Raw genomic sequence first — 17,140 nt, 5'->3', positions numbered from 1 at the left:
CCTTTTTCCATAACATGCTACCCACACCGCACGCGTCGCATGCGCGAGCGTTGCAAAATATGTTATTCAATCCATTGCACCCACACTGCTCGCGCTCATCAACGAGCTTCTGCGTGGCCAGGCGATAAAATAGAACTCGGTTCTATTTGTGACGCTCAACGCGCTGCAAGTCCCGCCTCTTCCATCTCCTCATTGGTTTTTAGGAGCATCTACCACGTGGGCGATTGAAAGACACACTCCAGTTGGTGTTAATGCACCTTTTAAAGTTGGTTGCCAACGCAATATAAAGTCCAAAGAAGAAGAAGAAGCCTGAAGGAGAAGAGATTACTAGAAAACAAATGTTTACCGTTTTATCTGTGGATTAATTGTCGGAGTAGAGGACCTTGTGCATTTCAGGTAAAATAACAACCCAATGTTTATATCCCAGGACAAAGTAGCTAGCAACAGCAAGCTAGCTAGCTAAATTGCCATAAATGTTTAATGCTTTTCGACCTGTCCCCAAATTAATATAATTGGTTCAGAGTTTATTTTGATATTTCAACCTGCATGTCCTGATCGCGTCTGGTGTGGGGGACAAAATCAACTTGCGCGCGATGTCGTACGCGGACGGTCTGGGTAGCATGTGTAACATATTAACGCGTTAGAACTGATATAACGGCGACAAAACATTGGAAAACGACTTTAGGTGCACTAGAGTTCTTTAGATAAGTTCGCTCAGAGGTGGTTTAAAGTAAACTGCATTCTAATGTCGACTTTTCTTATGGATAACCATATCAAACGAAGGGTTTTACTCATGCTCAGTTCTAGGGTCTGGTGCGCTGCGCAAGTGGAAATTTGAAATGGAAGTTATGCAACTCCCTTGCATGCTTGTGTTATGGGGAACAAGTCCACAATGAAAATTACTTTAAATGTGGAGAATGATGGGCTACATTTGCAGCTGTTAGCTATTAGCAGGCTATTAATTTATAGGCTACTGTAGCCTACCATTTGATACAATAAATACAGTATGTTGAAATGACGATATCACTTGAGTCATTGCAAATCAATTGGTGGCACTTGTGTAGCCTACCTGGAGCTGGCAAACGGATTTAATAAATAGCCTATAACTCAGTTTGTTCATGTAGCCTTGTGTTATTATGAAAGTATTAATGGCCATGTTTAGTTAATTAAATTGGAAGTTAGCAATTGTGATCATGGTCACAGCTCTATTGCAAATGTATCATTCTCCACATTTAATGTCAGTTTCATTGTGGATTTTCTCCTGAAATGAGATGTTGGCCTATCAAGGACTATAGGCTACCTGCATCTAGTTCAGCAAAATGTAATTGCAATTATAAACCCAGATTTTTGTCAGTAGCCTATGCCTATTGCAATAACAAGTCATTCTCGCAAATAGGCCCTTTATAACAGGTTGTAGTCTTAACATCAGTCACATAACGGCACAATTGCCAGAAAATAGCTTAACATTTATTTTTTGAAGTTCATCCAAGTGTTTCTTGCACAGAGATTTTGAGATCCTCTGTCCAACTTTCATCACTCAAACTCTCCTGTCGTATTTATCTATAGTTATGCACATGCGCAAACGGGATTTGTTTACAATTATAAACTGGGTGGTTTGAGCTCTGAATGCTGATTGGTTGAAAGCCATGGTATATCAGAGATGTACCAAGGGAAAGAGGACAACTTACTTTTTACTGTTCTAATTACGTTGGTAACCAGTTTATAATAGCAATAAGGCAACTCAGGGGTTTGTGGTATATGGCCAATATACCACGGCTAAGGGCTGTTCTTTGTAGTATATGGCCAATATACCACGACTAAAAAGGTTTATTGGATAAATGTGGTAACTCATCTCTTGCTGCACATTTTTTGGGGGGATAGTTTTCAGCCTTTGTGGGCAGGTTTTCAGAGGTCATTGGGCTAGACATTTTAGCTAGACCTGGCAACCCTGTGTCTGATACATGTTTACTCAGTCTTGGACAGTGAGGACTCGTCATTTCTTTGAGAGACCATCCTAGACCAGCGGAGTAAAAAACTCATACTGTAATTATCAGCTTCAATAGAGTACCACAGTATGAGTCACAATACCCATAAAACCTAGCGGTCAAACAGGGAAATGGTTCCAATAGTTTTTCCACCATTTCATTTTTTCCATAGGGGATTTTTAGAAACACTTAAAATAAGGACTGTGTTTTGTGTAAGCTTACCCTAACGTGACATTTTGATAACCATGTAAATCTCTCTAGGACAAGGTGACTTTTATCAATATATACGCCTGTATTTTTTAGTGTTTCTATTCAATAGTGTGAAACTGCAGCCCGCAATTCCCTCCAGTCTTGGTCTTGACTCGGACTCGATTCGATCTGGTCTTGAATCGGTCTCGCTTTAGGTGGTCTCGGACATAACACTGATACCTACTAATGGTCTAGTTACTTGAGACAAAAATGAAAATAAGGACTTTGGGTGGACGTAATCTGCGACAGTCTAGCAATTCAAAGATTGCATGTTCGAGTAGCATTTTAGCTAACCCTAATTCTAAACGTAATCCAATTCACCTAACCTGATATGTAAATTATCCCAGTAATTCTCCTTTGTTGTTATGGTTCAACAAGCAACATGGTCTCAGATAACGATATGCAATACTATACATCCTCCAAGATGTATGGTAAGATGCATCCTCTAATTCGTATGATATTGTATGATCGCTATTCCATTCAAAATGTACTGTAACGTAACATATATCATACTAAATGGAGTTTCACAGATTTACTTACAGAATCATTCGAATTGCCCTGAGACCACGTTGTAGAGATGTGAGACAGGAAATGTGTTTTACTTTTCTTTATGGTCCTCTATAGAACAACTTGTCAGATGGTGAATTAAAGACTGTGTTCCTGACCTGTCTTTTCATAATATCATTGCAGGTATGGTTATATTATCGAAGAATTACCACTTTATGATCTTTGTATTGAAAACGGTTGATTATTTTATTCTATACATTGTGGCTATATGTATAAATTGTATAAATGATTGTGGAGTTCGTGATTACACACACAGAGAGAAAGAACAACTTGTCAGATGTTACATTGAAGACTGATGTGTTCCTTTCCTGTCTTTTAATAATGTCATTGCAGATCTACATAAAATACCTAAAAGACAGCTGTGGTGTCACTCTTCATTTCTAGATGGTTATGTGGTACATGTAAAGACATCAACCAAGTTAGAGTTACAGCTGTGGTTGCACTGGTTGACAAGTTGCTAGAGTAACAGTTGCACCCTTAACCACGTGTTGGATCTGCCTGACGTTGGCTTTTCGCCTCCTTCACTTCCTACCCGACAGTTTGACACATGACACGCTTTGCTGACATCCTGTCATCCTACATAGCGCCTCTGAATAGGTACACTGTGTGCAAAGTTAGTGTTTGAATGTTTGCGAGGCGAGGGTACAGATCAAACCGGCAGGTAGGCTGGCAGGTAGGAGTGGTGGGCCAGTAACCGAAAGGTTGCTGAATCTCCGAGCTGACACAATAAAAATCTGTCGTTCTGCCTCTGAGCAAGGCAGTTAACCCACTGTTACCCGGGTGCCGATGACGTGGATGTCGATTAAGGCAGCCCCCCCCGCACCTCTCTGATTCAGAGGGGTTGGGTTAAATGCGGAAGACACATTTCAGTTGAATGCATTCAGTTGTGTAACTGACTAGGTATCCCCCTTTCCCTAAAGAAAGAGACAGATACACAAAGAGGGAGCATGCAGGGCTGTGGCCAGTCTTTGCCTATTTCAGTATACCTACTAACACACCAGTGGAAGACCACTGTTAAGGCTGATTACCTCACAAGCTGAGCCTGTCCTCCCTGTCGTCTCTCTCTCCCACAGATAAACACAGTGTGTTGTCGTTGCGTGCTATATTGCTCTGTGCTTCTCCATTGTTGCATTTGTTGTGTTCTTATCTAAAACCCGGCCTATTCAGAAGGTTGGTTATTCTCTAATTTCATTGCATCATTTTGAATTCCATCACTTTGGACTTGTCCTATTTCCTTGTAGTCTTTTGTGGTGTTGTGTCATGGTCTTTCTCTGTGCTATTTTTCTCATAGTGTTGCTCCTCTGTTGTTTTACCAGCCAATTAAGCATCAGACTGCAGCAGCGTAAAATAAGCCCCCAAGGCACAAAGTCGTCACATGATGAATGATCCAGCCAATAATTGTTTGAGCAATCTGTGTCTGCCAGCATGTGATCCTCCTTCCCCATCAACCCCATTGCCATCAAAGCAGGGGTGGTCATCTGGCCGACCATTTCCCCAGATCAGACATCTAGGGGTTCCTTGTTGTGTCTGACTGGTTCAAGTTTGTTATGGTGAAAGATCACTCAGCCAGAGTGTAATTGATGTCAATCAACTTCAAAGGCTTAACTCACCTCATAGTGATTATTGAATAACAAATGCTGTATCTGGGGCTCTGAGGAAGATGCAGTTGTTTGACCTGTCTCTTTTCATTAAAATAAATGTGAGGTGTGCTCCAGTATGAATACTCTATATTGTTTTTCTAAGTAATTTGTCATCAAAAATAAATAAAGTATTTGCTGCTCCTGTGCTCTAAGACCTATTTGGATCGCCTATCACACAGATTCCTAGCTAATAACAGACTTGGTCTAAAGAGACTGGTAGGTGAAGCTCAAGTAGTAAGGGCAGCCATATATACTGTATTTCTTTAAAGATATGCTCCGGAATGTTGGCGACTACTAAGTCTTTTTTTAAACCTCACACTCAATTTTCGGGGCCAACTTTTGGCTCGTGAGCGCAGAACTACTGCCTAAAAAGTATTAAAAAGTATCGGAGAATCTCTTTTAGGGAGTCTGTTGTGTAGAGAGTATAGCTTGTCAACAGATGGTCGGTCGGTCAAAGACCTCAATTAAACCTCAAAATGATGTAACCGCTTTCATAAACAGCAGAGTCCAAAGAACCTCACGTCTTGTGAGATGTTGATTGTAGGAAACATAAGGGGGTATTATACAGTTAAAGAAGGCACTCTCAAACCCAATGAAAGCCCTGGGACAAATGTCTATCATGCTGAGAGAACTTGGCCCAAATGTCAAGAGACAGCAGCTAGAGAGAAAAAGCTTTTTGTTCACTCAGATTTGGGAGAAAACACATAGCTTTTTTATACACTCTCTGAACATCTTCCCAGGGGTCTACTGAATAGATGGCTGCGAGTTGGTGGTGCTGTACAAGTTTTGCTACTGGGCTATCTGCACATATTACATATTTTATCTGAAAAAATATCAAAGGTAAGAAATTAAACCTTTTAAAGATCTATTAATATTTAAAATATATTTGTAAGATTAGCTCCACATTTCATTTATACATTTTAAACTACTATGTTGCCGTTCTAGATTTTTAAAGGAGCCAAGATCTGTGTTGTAGTCTTGGGGGGTAAGTTATATCATGTCATTTTTTGAAGTGGGAGGAAAAGTAAATAATTTATTGCAGCGAACCATTGCTAAAGGACATTATTTTGATACCATCAAGTAGTTAACACTCCTGCAAGCCTCTTTTTCATGAGTAATGCATTTCTTGCAAGAGTGGTGATATTTTCAACGGCATCATTTGGGTGTAAAACCAGAGAGCGTTTGTTAAGCCTGAGGGACGGGGAGGGACATCTAGAAGCCATAGAAAACTAAACCACAGCATTGAGGATTAGATAAAAGTAAGCCCACACAACTAATAATAGTAACACATGAGACTGAATTTAAGAACCTTTAAACTGGAAAGAAAGTAAACCAAATTATCCCCTTATGCTTTTAAGCCCCTGGAGTGGCTTATACTTAAGCATGTAAACTGTGTGACTATACTGTCAGATAAAAAGCTAATCCCACCCATGAAATAGATAACATCGCTGCTATCGCTCAGATAGGCAATCCTCACAGAGGAGGGGTTTATGTATACTCATATATATCTCTCGTCAAGAGACAGGGATCCACCACTCAGGACGACTATATGTCACAATTACAGGCCAGCCTAAAAGAAAGCCTATAGGCTAATTGAGAGTAAAACAAATACATTGAAGAACATTGATGATGCTCTCCCAAGATCATGTGATGAAAAGTAGGGTTAGGGAACATGAGCATACATTCCTTCTAGGATGCATTGTATAGTTATATTATACAGCGGCTTGCATATGGTTGCTTATAAATTAAGATGAACCCGCTCACACTTAAATGGACTGCCATTGGCCGTCTCAACGCTTGCCCTGTGGTCACATCTAGGACCATCTTGCCTTTTTGAAGAGATATTTGATTGATGAAATTTAATTTTAGCATGGAAATTAACTATTGTACATGTATAATGTAGGCTACATGCGGCGCATTCTCAATGAACATTAACAGGTAGGTGATGTTATAGTAAACTTGTTGCAAACCACCTTCAATTGGGGAAATTTCACGTAAGCCCTGTTCAGCAAACATTTCATGTTCTATGGATGGAGATGGATGATGTTGAGGTAACTGAGCAGTAGTAGAGGGCACTATCTGCCTGCCACCAGAGAAGACTCCCATGAGGGCAGCTCTGATATGTTAACATGTTGTTGGACACAAGTGCCTTTGTGTTCCGGTATAAATACTTAATCTTCTCACTAATCTGTCTGGCCCTGATGGAAAACACTGGGTGTACGGATTGTGTTTCCTGATTGATTCAATATTCATAGATCAGTGTGCGATATTACTATACATCATAGGGCAGAGCAGATGCCTTTTTCATCCTGGCCCTGAGCCCAATATAGGATGGGGCCTATAAATGTCACATACATCACTTGGCTGCTCAGAGGATAACCGAATTAAGAGTGTAATCCGAGCAGGTGAGAGGATAGATCTGCTGAGCTCCAACAATCTGTGCCAGCAGCAACATTTGGTCAAATAGCCTACACTGTGGCCCTTAGCTACAGTAATGCATAGAACTCTGTCTGTTGGTATTTCTTGAAAAGGTTTTGACATGAGACTTCGCAAATTCTATCTCAAGAAGTAAGCTGTGTGAGCAGGAAACCACAATGTGAAAGCGGATATAAATTGTTTTTATTCACTAGGAAAGCAACTAGGCCATCTCTAGCCTATCTCTTAAAAATCACAGGCTTACCCTCCCTGTAGTTGATGGTCAATTTAATGTGAAAGGCAATAAATGGCCATACAACATTATTTGCCATTAGACATTTAGTAAACAACTGCCAGAACAGATCTGTTTATAATTGATCATGTGTATGGTAACAAAATATGTGCATGTCAAGCAAAACCTATAGATATAGTGTAGGCGACAATGCAACAAATACATTAATCTCTATTGTTGCACGTGAACCATCCAGTTAGATAGCTAAAATGTTGAAAGGACGATGGGGACAATGAAGGGATTTTGATGCTACCATCGGGTACATAAAGGCAAACTGCAAACATTGCACACGCAACAGCCGAATATAATGTAAAAGCTGACTGGGAGAGTGCCACGTGAAGGTTTGAACAAATGAAAAGGTGCATTCAACTCAATTGAAGTACTGGAGATAATCGCAAACGCAACAGAACCATATGACAGACCTGCCATTGAGCTGGAGTGGTTTGGAGAGAAGAGAGGGGGCGCGAGCAATAGGGGAGGGTGATTCTCGAACATCTTCTGCTAGTAGTTCTCATGTCATGAAGAATGTTCGGAAAAGTAGGGGGAATATGGTTGCGACCTTTTCGTTTTTTAAACTAGCGCTAGCGACGTCTAGCATTTTCTACAACAGGCAGTTCTGAAAAAGGGACGATAAGGTAACTACCATAAACATTAAATCTGTTTTCTTGTAGCGTGCTTTACGTTTTGAGGACGTCCTGTTTTTATACGACGTTGTGGTGAATGTTGTCTGGCTAGCTACGTAACGTTAGCTAGCTAGTTAGCGGTTGTCTACAATAACAACCTGGATATCTTGCATTGTTTCCAATCCATCTCATTGTCGTCTAGCTAGCTATCTAAAGTAGCTAATCTAGGTAGTTAGCTATGTTTTTGTAAATTACTTAATCTTGTTTCCAGTCGTCGTTCCTAACCCTTGGTTGTGGTGATTGCGATAACTAGCTATGTCTGACGGTATAGAAACCTCACAAAACCCAACGGCAATTTCCAGGTTAGCAAGAGTGCCAATGTAACCAGCCACTGTTACTGTTAACTTAGCTACAGTAACTAGATAAGACGACGGATAGCGAACTTCTTCATATCTTTTTTTGTGGGTTTAGGTGGATACAAACGTTTTGAATTGTCTCAACAACCCGACTGCCAGGGAAAGATAGTTTGTCCAACTAGCTAGCTAAGTTGGCTAACTATCTGCATTGATGTTTGAATTGCAAAACGGCTACATTCTGTATAGCGAAATGGGATGCTTGCTAGCTAGCTAAGCTAACTAGCCAACAAACCAGGCAGCTAGCGAATTACATGGCTCTGACGTTAAGAGTATTGTAACTGGCAGTCAAGAATCATAGTAACTAACGTTAATCATCTGGTACTTTATCAAAGGTTGGGTGACGATCCACTCCCTGTAGGGCTCCCTCCTTACATTATCCAGTAGCTACTCCCTGTATTATAGCTTTAATGTCACTTTTTGGGCGACCCGACCAAATTCGCATAGAAATGTGTTATAGAGCTGTCATTCTCATTGAAAGCAATTATAAGAAGTGGTAGATATGTTCTGTTCTATGTGCCTATTTCTATGCTTCCAATTCTTTCATTTCGTTTTTGTGTCTTTTGGTTTTGTACATCAGCTAAAAATACAATATATTTGGTTATGGAAAATATATTTTAGAGCGGTTTAGATGGTAGTCATTTTCTACACTATCCTTGCTTGTTTTGGCACATAAACTGAAATTAGGCGAACTATTAAAAATGTTGCAACCAGGTAATGGAGGAGCGATTTCTGGCTAGTGCATCTTTAACGTTTCCATTGGTAATCAATCGATTAGTTGGATTTTTACCCCATTTTCCTGGGATGATAGCGCTAAGTGATTTAGAGCTTTTTGAGGTCTATGCGCCTACATATTTTTATTCTAGCTTTAATACCTCAAATATTTTTCATTGTGCTCCTAAATTTATTTGTGTGCGCCTACATTTTTCAACTTAGGCGTACACGTGTTCCTTGTAAAAAAGGTCAGCATAGAGCCATGTGGGCAACAGTATAGATAATAGACTGAGCTGTAGCAGAAGCGTGTGTGTGGCGTCAGTATGCATGTTATGTGTGTGTGGGCGTATGTAATGTGTGTGTGTGTGCAAACTTGATGTTGGAGTTGTGCACGGCCACGCACTCATGGGTGAACCGTGTTGATGGTCAGCGTGGCGGATGTGTTGTTGCCTACCCTCACTGCTTGGGGGGGGCCTGTCAGGAAGTCCAGGATCCAGTTGCAGAGGAAGGTGTTCAGTCCCAGGGTTCTGAGCTTAGTGATGAGCTTGGAGGGGACTACGGTACTCAATGCTGAGCTGTAGACAATGAACAGCATTCTTATATAGGTATTTGTTTTGTTCAGGGCCTGGTTTCCCAAAAGCATTTTAAGGCTAAGTTCATCGTTAGAACCTTCGTAGGAGCATCATTAAATCTCCGAGCTGTTTCCCAAAACCGTAGTTATTAACATGCACTTGAAAATGCTTGGAAGCTAACGCCTGCATCAGACCACTCGTAGAACAGCTAAGTGCGTCGTTAGATGCTTTTTTGCCCTTATGTGTCACTTTATACACAAGATCTCCGCTGAACATTGAATCACATGGTTTATCTCCTTTGTGACCGCCGATAACTTCAAAACAAAGTTGACTACAAGGACAAAGTTGACAATGTCTTCGCAATTCATTCAAACAAGCGACATATAAAAATGTGGAGGTTTATCAGTCGTCAGTATTGTAAAATATTTCAAATGTTAAGGTAAGATTTCAATTGAGAAAGCTGAGCAGCTTCCTTTTTTTCGATCCTCTCAGTATCGACACATGCTCCAACGATGCACTTAGCGACTGTTCTCTTTGCGCTGTGTTTTGGGAAACGCATGTTACATCTTCGGCCGTTGTAGGAAAGATGCATCGTTAAAACACTCATAAGCCTAAATTCCATTGCTATCAGGAAACCCGGCCCGGTTCAGTGAGGGCAGTGTGAAGTGCAATAGAAATTGCATCATCTGTTGGGATGGTATGCGAATTGGAGTGGGTCCAAGGTGTCTGGGATGATGGTGTTGTGAGCCATGACCAGCCTTTCAAAGGATTCCATGGCTATAGATGTGAGTGCTACGGGGCGATAGTCATTTAGGCAGGTTACCTTGGCATTCTTGGGCACATGGACTATGGTGGTCTACTTGAAACAGGTTAGTATTACAGACTCGTCAGGGAGAGGTTGAAAATATCAGTAAAGATGCTCTGAGTACGCGTCCTGGTATTCCGTGTGGCCCGCGGCCTTGCGAATGTTAACCTGTTTTAAAGGTCTTACTCGCAACGGCTACGGGGAGAGGGCGATCAGTCGTCCGGAACAGCTGGTGCTCTCTTACATGGTTCAGTGTTACATTTATAAAGCTGTTTTACCAAAACTCCTACTGTACCTAACGTCATTAATATACAGTGAGGGGGAAAAAAGTATTTGATCCCCTGCTGATTTTGTACGTTTGCCCACTGACATAGACATGATCAGTCTATCATTTTAATGGTAGGTTTATTTGAACAGTGAGAGACAGAATAACAACAAAAAAATCCAGAAAAACGCATGTCAAAAATGTTATAAATTGATTTGCATTTTAATGAGGGAAATAAGTATTTGACCCCTCTGCAAAACATGACTTGGTGGCAAAACCCTTGTTGGCAATCAGAGGTCAGATGTTTCTTGTAGTTGGCCACCAGGTTTGCACACATCTCAGGAGGGATTTTGTCCCACTCCTCTTTGCAGATCTTCTCCAAGTCATTAAGGTTTCGAGGCTGACGTTTGGCAACTCGAACCTTCAGCTCCCTCCATATTTTCTATGGTATGAAGGTCTGGAGACTGGCTAGGCCACTCCAGGACCTTAATGTGCTTCTTCTTGAGCCACTCCTTTGTTGCCTTGGCCGTGTGTTTTGGGTCATTGTCATGCTGGAATACCCATCCACGACCCATTTTCAATGTTGAGGGAAGGAGGTTCTCACCCAAGATTTGACGGTACATGGCCCCGTCCATCGTCCCTTTGATGCGGTGAAGTTGTCCTGTCCCCTTAGCAGAAAAACACCCCCAAAGCATAATGTTTCCACCTCCATGTTTGACGGTGGGGATGGTGTTCTTGGGGTCATAGGCAGCATTCCTCCTCCTCCAAACACGGCGAGTTGAGTTGATGCCAAAGAGCTCCATTTTGGTCTCATCTGACCACAACACTTTCACCCAGTTCTCCTCTGAATCATTCAGATGTTCATTGGCAAACTTCAGACGGCCCTATATATGTGCTTTCTTGAGCAGGGGGACCTTGTGGGCGCTGCAGGATTTCAGTCCTTCACGGCGTAGTGTTACCAATTGTTTTCTTGGTGACTATGGTCCCAGCTGCCTTGAGATCATTGACAAGATCCTCCCGTGTAGTTCTGGGCTGATTCCTCACCGTTCTCATGATCATTGCAACTCCACGAGGTGAGATCTTGCATGGAGCCCCAGGCCAAGGGAGATTGACAGTTATTTTGTGTTTCTTCCATTTGCGAATAATCGCACCAACTGTTGTCACCTTCTCACCAAGCTGCTTGGCGATGGTCTTGTAGCCCATTCCAGCCTTGTGTAGGTCTACAATCTTCTCCCTGACATCCTTGGAGAGATCTTTGGTCTTGGCCATGGTGGAGAGTTTGGAATCTGATTGATTGCTTCTGTGGACAGGTGTCTTTTATACAGGTAACACGCTGAGATTAGGAGCACTCCCTTTAAGAGTGTGCTCTTAATCTCAGCTCGTTACCTGTATAAAAGACACCTGGGAGCCAGAAATCTTTCTGATTGAGAGGGGGTCAAATACTTATTTCCCTCATTTAAAATGCAAATCAATTTATAATATTTTTGACATGCGTTTTTCTGGATTTTTGTTGTTGTCATTCTGTCTCTCACTGTTCAAATAAACCTACCATTAAAATTATAGACTGATCATTTCTTTGTCAGTGGGCAAACGTACAAAATCAGCAGGGGATCAAATACTTTATTCCCTCACTGTACATACGAGTTACCATACCTGTTCTCAGGGATGGCTAACTCTGGAAATTCCTTTAGTCTCTGAGTTTGGTAAATCAGCGATTTGTTTTTTTGCACCTTATTTGGTGCCTCTAGGGCAATTGAGACGGCTGATTTGAGGACCTTTTTTCTGAAGAATGTGTTTGTTTTCTAAGATTGTGTGTTTTACCTCTGTTTTGCTCTTCGTATTGTTGTGTATATTTTTACTATAGGTCTCATCTGTAAAAGACACCTTGGTCTCTGCATGACTCCCTGTCAAAAGTGTTTGTGTTGAGTAACCTTGATTAGAGTATGCTGATGTGCACACTGGCTGGAATGTTCTGTTTTGACTCGACTGTTTGTCTGTGAGAAACAACCCAAAGCGGTGTCTGAGTCAGTTTACTGCTTTTATTGAAGGTATGCTTTTATTTTTTATTTTTTTGTTTTATTTTTTATGAACGCATGATGATATATGAGGAGCCTAATCCTGCTATGAATAGTCCTGTCCTATATAATCTTCAAGTCATAGCTATAGAATCAGGATACAGTATGCCTTTTGCTTTTAACCCCTGGAGAACATCTGTTGCTCTTTGCATTTTATGCTGCTCCATCTGTTATAATGGTCGCTGTAAAGAGAGGTAATGTAATCATATTTCTACACGAATTCAGCTGTGCACAGTCGCCTTGCCCATAAGAGAATGCTGCCACCACAATACTTGAAAATACAGGGGGTTTCACTTTGTGTTATATTGGATTTGACCCAAAACTGTAGTTTTTAATTTAGGCCAAAAAGTTAATTTCTTTGGTGTCTTCCAGTATTACTTAACGGCCTTGTTGCAAACAGAAGATAAGATTTGGAGGGGATTCTTTTAACACAGGCTTTCTTCTTTTCACTTTGTCATACAGGCCATTAATGTGGAGTGAATGCAATGTTCTTGATTCAAGTATTGTGGTGGCAGCATCATGTTATGGGAATGCTTGTCACCGGCAGGGACTGGAGTTTGTCATGATCAAAATCAATATGACAGGAGCAAAGCACAGGTAAAAAGTTAAAAGAAAATCATTAATGAGCTCATGGAGAACAGAGGAGTTGATCCTGATTCGATAACCCTCACAGATATCCTCCAATCACAATGATTATCCAAGTACTGGGACTCTCACTTTTTCCCCCTCCACAGAACACCTTGGTATCTGATTGCTAAGCAACCGTTTTTTGTTCGTCCAGATGAAACCAGTCTGTCAAAAGTTGCTAGCTCACATCAAAATTCTCAAACTAAATACATACTGCAATTCCAACCACAAAACCTATTTGCTTAGATTTTAAGCCTCAGAATACAACTTGCCTAGCTAACAGCTAAATGTTTTTTAAAATGTTGTTATAATTCTAATTATGAGGCTCCAATGAGCAACTCCGCCGTAAATTCAGCTGCATATTGAACGTTGAGATTGCCGAAAGGCCAGTCTCTTTGGCAATGACATGGTGTGCCAAGGAGTGGAATGTTAACTTAAAAAGACTTCTACGCAGACTACAGATATTCAATCACCTTCTGGATCAAGATCCGTATTGCTTTAACTACTGCCAAATATTTCCATGAAGAAACTGATAAAACACACAGGTGCAAAATCAAGGTGACTTACAAAGATGAGGAGGACCAACAGCAAGAGAGGGAGTGAGGTGATGTAGTATCCACAACTAAAGAATATGGAATCTGAAAAGATGTATCCCGAAAGCATGATTGTGTGCACATGCTAACAGAAAGGAATGAGGTGGGTAGCTAGCTGTGTCATTGTAGCAAAGTATTTATGCGTACATAAATCTGATCTATTAAAAGTTTTCATTTTCGTTCGATTATCTATACATTAGGCCAGGGTTCACCAACTGGCGGCCCGTGGGCCAAATCTGGCCCGCCAGCAATATTATTTGCCCACCCAATGCCCCCCAAATAAATTAATTATGAATATTATTTTCGAAAAATAAAAAATTGATTAAAAAAGTATCGGACCCGACATGCAAAAACTCCCAAATGCAATGTGCCAAGAAGGAAGTTACCCTACCTAAATAATGTAAACGTTACATTTGAACTTCATTCATGAGGAGAGGGAATGCAGGAGACAGTCAACTAAAAAAGCAGGCAGCGGACCATTTCGTGGTGCTGAAACGTAAAGCTGCAACCGCAGCGCAATCAATAGGCGGTGAACAGCGCCTGGTGCTGAAAATATAGCTAACTTGTTATGCAAGTGTTGCACAGCAACAGATGGAGAAACCCTACACAAGTCGAATAATTCATTTCAACAATAATCTTCATTTTAATTTGACTTTACAAACAACAAGAGGGCTAAATTGGAGACGATTTCTTCCGAGCCTAGGCCTATATAAAATAACTTAACTGGCTGAGGTAGGCTGAGACTTAACAGCATCTTTCACAATGAAACAAATACATGGCCTAATAGAAGTGGGATTTTTTATTTTATTAGGCCTACTTACAATTACAACTGACCAAAAATGTAGCATCTTACATAAAACAATAATTTAAAGAAAAAAAGACGGTGTCTGAATGTCTGTATCGGGATAGCCTGCTCTTTAACGACAGAACAAACAGAAAATACTGTCAGCTTGAAACCTAAATATCCCTGGATAAGCACTCACAATAATGTTAGTATTTACTAAATATAGTCATATAGGCCACTAAGTGACTTACTCATTGGGAAAAGTTGCATTTCCTCTCGGACGCAATCTTTTGGATGTCGCGTGACATGGGTGTGATTTTGATGCGCAGGCAGGCCTCATGACTTATGTGAAAGCCGGTTCCTGTCTTGAATCTAAATTGTGTTCATAGAGGAAAATGAGGACTTGCAGGTGTAAGTCGATCTGAACATTGTTAGCACATAAAATGCAAGTTTCTTTATTGTGCTGTATTCCTCTGAGCATGCCACCCAAAACGCACAAGGATTCGGCACTCCTGATTGCATCCATGATGTGCTGAAGTGCAGTAGCCTTCCAGATGACATGTCCAAATCGAACAACTCAAGCTTCCTAGTAAAGGCCTCAAGTTTTTCCACCATGTCCACGACTGTTTTCCCTCTTCCTTGTAACTGCCGATTTAACCCGTTTAAGTGACAGAATATGTCAGCCAAAAAAGCAGTGTGTGTAGCTTGCAGTTAATGCTTCAATGTTTCTGTGTCGGTCCTCTGTCTGGGGCGGGAAAGCCACTTTGAAAGTTCCATGCATTGATTCATAATGACGTCTGAGATTGAATTCTTTGTAAACAGCGACATTTTCATTGCAAATAAGACACACTGGCTTGGCATTGGGAAAATATGGTAAGATGAACGCATCTCTCTGTACTTCCCTGAAACTTCGATTTTCATTATCCACCTTTCTTTTTATACTTTTTGAGAGCGACATTTTCTCTTGCTATCAAGCTAATTGTTCTGAACGCACAGAGAAATAGATCAAATAATATTTGAATAGAGACATGGTGATTTTATGAGTGTAATCAGATCGAAATTATTATGTTATTGTCACTGAATTTATTATGTAGCCTACTAATCAGATGTGTTAAACATGTTTTTCAATTTGTAGTGTAGGACAATTAATTGTGCTAATATTACATACTAATTAAGTTGTGGCCCACCGACTATTAGCTCAATAAAAATTTGGCCCAAGACCGAACCTAGTTGACAAACCCTGCATTAGGCTTTCATCGGTCTTGGCCCAATAGGCCTGACATTTCACCTCTTTCAAGGAGCTTTCCGTTTTTGATGGCTTATTTTGCCTAAAAACCTTTAGGCCTACCTATAGAAAATTGCTAAAACAATTAGGTCCATGATCTAGCCCTGTTTTATTATTAAGATTAAAATAATTTAAAATACTAATAATTCATGTTTTGTGGAGCTCACAATACAATTGAATTTATTTTAACTTATTATCACGCCAATTTGATTGTGTGTGTATGCACTTCCGGTAATACTGTATACGGTACAGAAACAGTATGACGTATGAAAATCTGGATACTGCCCAACCCTGCCGTAGTCTTCTGAAAACCTAACCCTAGTTTTATTTTTCAGCGGGACAATTACGCACATGTTTTTATGCCAAAGACACACCAGAATGGCTTTCCAAGAGGTGGTGAGTTTCCAAAGCGTTTGTAGACTTTCACTAGGGACTGTATATTTAGCTCTAAATGATGTGCCCATGTTTTATGCCTACTTTCTTGCCTAAGACCTCAGTATTTCCTTTACAGACCTATTCAGGGCTAAAGTCTAGGCCAAGACTACACTGTGGGGTGACCAGCTTCTCCACAGGTGTCAATCAGTTGGGGCAGTGGCAATCATATCTGGCAGGTTTTCAGGAGATTGAGTGTTTGTGTTGAGTAACCTTGATTAGAGAACGCTGATGTGCACACTGGCTGGAATGTTCTGTTTTGACTCTGTCTGTCTGTGAGAAACAACCCAAAGCGGTGTCTGACTCAGTTTACACCGTTTATTGAACATATGCTATGAGCAAGACCGAGAGGGTTGTGTTATTAGTAGTTTCTTTATGAATAGGTGCTGCTATATGAGGAGCCTAATCCTGCTATGAATAGTCCTATGCAAATGGTTTTGATCAGTACAGTAACATAATGTTCCCCTAGCAGTTGCCAATAAAATAAGTTCTAAATGGATATTTTTTTTTGTCATCTGTAGCCCCATGAAATGAGCTAAAACAAGGTCAAGTCAATGCATGCGCTGTGAATAGACCTAGGCTACGCTGTGAATAGACCTAGGCTACGCTGTGAATAGACCTAGGCTACGCTGTGAATAGACCTAGGCTACGCTGTGAATAGACCTAGGCTACGCTGTGAATAGACCTAGGCTACGCTGTGAATAGACCTAGGCTACGCTGTGAATAGACCTAGGCTACGCTGTGAATAGACCTAGGCTACGCTGTGAATAGACCTAGGCTATGTCTTGATTTACCTAGTTTATC

General features: G+C 40.8%; 1 protein-coding gene across 4 annotated transcripts in view; it reads left to right on the top strand.

Moving 5' to 3' along the window:
• The first annotated feature begins 227 nt into the window (after window positions 1-227).
• The window catches only part of LOC121580748 (CMP-N-acetylneuraminate-beta-1,4-galactoside alpha-2,3-sialyltransferase-like), an 81,835-nt gene continuing 64,922 nt past the window's right edge, over window positions 228-17,140 (top strand). For 2 of the 4 annotated variants that reach the window (XM_045224676.1, XM_045224673.1), the window contains exon 1: window positions 228-396. The gene's annotated coding sequence lies outside the window, so the exon portion shown is untranslated. Of the gene's footprint in view, window positions 397-5,257; window positions 5,282-7,602; window positions 7,784-17,140 lie in introns of those variants that run through there. The other 2 variants (XM_045224675.1, XM_045224674.1) reach the window with 2 other exon arrangements.

Source organism: Coregonus clupeaformis, chromosome 14 (assembly GCF_020615455.1).
Source record: "Coregonus clupeaformis isolate EN_2021a chromosome 14, ASM2061545v1, whole genome shotgun sequence".
In the NCBI taxonomy this organism is placed as follows: domain Eukaryota; kingdom Metazoa; phylum Chordata; class Actinopteri; order Salmoniformes; family Salmonidae; genus Coregonus; species Coregonus clupeaformis.
The sequence above is the reverse complement of the archived record's forward strand: the minus strand, read 5'-3'. Positions and strand labels throughout refer to the sequence as shown.